The sequence below is a fragment of the Antrostomus carolinensis genome, unplaced genomic scaffold (assembly GCF_000700745.2).
Source record: "Antrostomus carolinensis isolate BGI_N321 unplaced genomic scaffold, ASM70074v2 scaffold6763, whole genome shotgun sequence".
Lineage (NCBI taxonomy): Eukaryota > Metazoa > Chordata > Aves > Caprimulgiformes > Caprimulgidae > Antrostomus > Antrostomus carolinensis.
In genome coordinates, this window is record NW_010304354.1 from 64,558 (window position 1) to 69,213 (window position 4,656).

Consider the following 4,656-nt stretch of genomic DNA (forward strand, 5'->3'; position numbering starts at 1 on the left):
AAAAGAGCTGTGCAGGAAGGTTCACTAAGGCACTGACAAATGCTTCTTCTCTTCCAGAATCTTTGTAATCTCTTGTATTTTGAAATGAATAATAAATTAACATGGGGTTTTTTTCCTGTGCTGCTGTATGCTTATTTTCTTGTTCCTAACGTGTGTGTGACAGTAAGTCAGTGGCATCGATGTAATTCTGTATAGTGGATGAGCTCCTCCACAGCAATGACTACAAGTAGTTAACTCCAACTTAAAATATACATGATCACTTTTTACATCCCTTGGTATTTTAAATTCGTTCAACTACATAGAGGTAAAAATGGTGCTGATTTGTCTGTGGAGTGATCTCCCAAGGAAAAGAACATAAACACGCTCCTTGCTTGACTCTGTTGTCCTAGACTCAGCAAAACAATGGGAAATGAGCAGTGAGGAGCAGTTTGGAGCACGGGCAGGGAACAGAGACTTGTCCTTTTACAACCTCTACAGGTCTGCAGTTCTCTCAGGCAAGCATTTTAGTGGTAATAGTCCCATATTTTGGGTTTAGGTTGAGGTTGTGGTGAGATTCCTTCCCATGTTGATGTGCTCTGTCTAAATGTTACTTTCCATCCACATCATGGTGTTTTCTCCAGGAAAACACAGATCTGAATTCTGACTATATATTTGTTAAGTCACAGGACTGAGTTTGGCTTAAACTGCCTCCTGAACTTCTGTACTGGCTTTAATTTTTGTATTAGACTAATTTTGAAATTAATTAATGTGAATGTTTGAGAAACAAACATGATCTTTTGGTAGAAGAGTCTCAGGTGGATGATGTTACTCCTAGGATTGCCCTACCTCAACTGCTGTGGCTGGTCTGGCTTCTTGAGACTTTGTTCTCACTTTGTGCCTTCAAGTTTTGTAGTTTCTCTTCTCAGTAATTCCTACTGCCTGTTCATATGTTTTCAAATGCTTTAATTGAAAGCCTGTTTTTCATTATATGAAAACAGATAAAAATAATGTTACTTATAATAATGAGCAAGAACACTATAGAGGAAATTGCATGGAGTGCAGGGAATTTCTTTTATGAAGAGAGACAATGAACATAAGAATTTCATAGATCAAGGAGCAAGTAAGTGAAATAATATTCATTAACATTGAGAAGAATTTATATGTTTGGTTTATATGTTCAGGTCTGAAGTGGGTAGAGGTTGAACTACTCTGTGACTGATATTTTGTTTACAAGTTGCAGAATTTACAATACAGTGCAATGTTATACCCAAGCCCTATTACAAATATTATGCCTCTTAACAACAGCTAATGATCTTCAGTGTAAACTGATAATGAAAACAGTAATTCTGCTCGTATTTGTTTAACTGAAAATAGAAAATAACATATTGTGGGAGACTTATTAAAAGAATAAAGAGAGGCATATAATTTTGTTGACAGAAGAAATACATTGTTTATTGCTCTGGAGTCTTCTTTTGCTCATATTGCTGCTTTGTCTTACTGCCTGTCACTGAGCTGCTTTGTGTGGGTGGAAATGTCAGACGCTGTATTTGCTCTATAAGAAAATCTGTATGTTACTCTTTGATTTTGCATATTCAGTTGGGTTTGCTTTAATGTTGTCCCTAGAGAATGTTCACTTTTAGGATCTTGCTGACAACTTTAGGTATCTATTTTTTCCATAAAGCATCCTGCTATGTAAATTTACTCCTGGTAGTTTTTCTGTTTGGCAGAGGTGTTTTGCAAAGAGGTAGTTTTAAACTGAAACGGGCCATATTGACCCTAAGTAGTTACAGGGCTAGTTCAGTCTGATGGAGGAAATGGAAGTTACTGGATGTAATGCCAAGGAGGGCTTGGAGAGGTTCAGTATCGCTCTGCACATCTCCCTCCACCGCACTGCTAAAATTCTCAGTTGGTGCCACTGAAAGATGTTGCTTAAAATGTGCTTGTACCCTAAAAGTCATAAGGGAAAGGCAGCACCTGCTCAGTTATCGCAGGTTCTTGCTAGTACTCACAGCTAAAAGTCTTCTAGTGAAAAAGTGGCTCTAACTGTTACTGCTGGAGTGCTGGCAATGTTGAGCTGTGTTCTCTGGGTTATATGGAATATCTCCAGCAGAGTTTAGTTCTGTTATCAGTAGATTTGCAGCTACACAAAAGGTATTTTACAGTGGTAGTAATGCACAAGAAGGAATGGAATTCACCTCATTGCCCCTTAGCTATGTTACTCTGAAGAGTATTCAAGCATAACCAACAAAAGTTAATATATTGAACTCAGTGAGTGTATCGGTGTGTTCAAGTGGGTAGACATGCTGAGCAAGCAGATAACCTTATCTGCAACTTTATTTTTCACTGTGTAACCTCACTTTCCATGGGTTTGCACAATGGATTCTGGAGATTTAACATCAGTGTGTTTGTGAAGTGTTGCTTAAGACATCTCCTAAATCAGAGGATCTGCATAGGTGTCGCTAAGGTAGTACTTTGGCTAGCAAGATATTAATTACCAGTATTGGTGTGCATGAAAATTATTTGATTTTCAGATCACAGAGTGCATCTGCAAGCTATGAAAGACATCACTTTGCTTTTCAACAAAGTGCTCCCGTGTCACTTGGTAATTACCACATAAAGGTGGAAAACCACAATGCCATTTCTATGAAGTTACAATGCAATGTTTCTTTTGCATTTTTTTAATAATCTTTCCTAGTCTCTCAGTTGAAAATAGCCATTTTGCTGGCAGAGGAGCTAGAGTAGTTCAAATGTATGTGTTCAGTAGAAGATAACTTATAGAATCTTTGAATCTCTTTGGATGGTCAAATCACTTCAGATGATATCTGTAATATATTGAAAGTTGGGGAGAGAGTTGCTGCAATTGTGCTTTCTTGCTTGAAGCATCTGTCACATGGTGAGAGGCTGACAGAGTCGGGACTGTTCAGCCTGGAGAAGGCCTAGGGGCTCAGAGCCAGCCTCTTCTCAGTTGTGCCCAGTGACAGGACAAGGGACAATGGGCCCAAACTGAAACATGGGAAATTTAATTTAAATAGAAGAAAAACTAATTTACTATGAGGATGGCTGAACACTGGAACAGGTTTCCCAGGGCGCATGTGGTGTCTCCATCCTTGGAGATATTCAAAACCCAACTGGACATGGCCCTGAGCAACCTGCTCTTGCTGTCCCTGCTTTAAGCTGGGGGTTTGCACAGGACAGTCTCCAGAGGTTCCTGCTAGCCTCAGTGATGCTGCACATAAATGATATGAAATTCTCTAATGGGAGCCTGGTCCAGTGTGCCTCTGGGACCAGAGAGCTTTGGCTCAGGATCTGGGGAGCGGGCAATGTCTGGGACAAGACTAGGCTTCTCTCATCATTTGCAAACTACATGCTTTCGGATTTTCTTGGAGCCTCCACAGTTTGAAGGTCCTAATTATCATGCTGAGCCAAACTATCACAGCGACATTAATTTCTGTGCAGAGCATGAGAAAGAGACTTTGCAGGGTTTATAACTTGCATTGGTGCATATTTGCACAGATCCTCACCCAGATGGGCATTGGTGGTTGATTTCTGGTATTACTACAATATTAAAACATTATGTTGTAGTAATTTAATCAATAATCTTTAGTGAATGTTTTATGTGCTTCTTCAGACCTATAGAGCATAAATCCTACACTTTCCCTTACCTGTGGGATGCAACCTGCCAGATTTCTTTGTAGTTGTCTATTCCCGGTCTAGTTTGCAGCAATGTGGAGTTATAGTTACAGGGCAAATCTTCTTGAATATGCCTCTGATGGATGGGATCTGAGGGAATCTCTACTACTGAGCTTAAGAAATCTTTCCGGAATTTTCTGAATAAGAACTCCCAAAACCTTATGATGTGATCGATTTTTTGCAGATGATTCTGAGAACATCAAAAAGCTACCTGCCAACAGTTTTTAACACTGAGCAAACGTTATTGAAAGTTAAGTTTTATATATGGCAGAACCTTGTTCTTAAAATCAGAAAAACTCTCTTGGATGGAATTTACCATAGAAGTTTGATCTTATGCAGAAATGTGATACAGAAAGTTCCAACCCAAGTGTTAAAAACTGGCGAAGCTATCGGAAACAGGCTCTTTAATGGACCATCTAAGGTGATGTTAGTAGCAGGTAGTTTTAGCTGCCCCACCTCTACCGACTGCATCTCAGCACTCCTCGCCCTAGACATTGAACCGCTGTACTGCGAACAAGCTCACACCGATGCATTCAGCACTTTCACTTGCTCTGCCAAAGAATGGCTTTAAATGAATTTTCACAAGTGAGTCCTACACGGCTTTATTATGGAAACAGTTCACGCCTTTTAGGAGTATATTTAGGTCTTGCAAAAGATGCCAAGTTGCAAGCTCTGGAGGCAAAGTCTATATTTATCAACAAATCAGGCTAAAGTCATCCCAGAGTATCCTCTGTCTCCAAGCAAAGCACTTCAGCCTCGTCCTGCAGGTGCTGGCAGTTTCCGGGGTGGTGGTGATTTCAGGGGTGGTGGCGATTTCAGGGGTGCTGGTGGGTGGGACCATGTTTGTTGGCAGGTGATGCCTTTGTGGCAGTGCCTCCTGTCATGGTGCTGATGTGTTACCAGGCTGGCTTCTGGAAATAGGAGGAGGGTCTTGTACAAAGCTGAGCAGGGCTGGTGGCTTGTTCCTGTCCTGCTATTGCTACACTG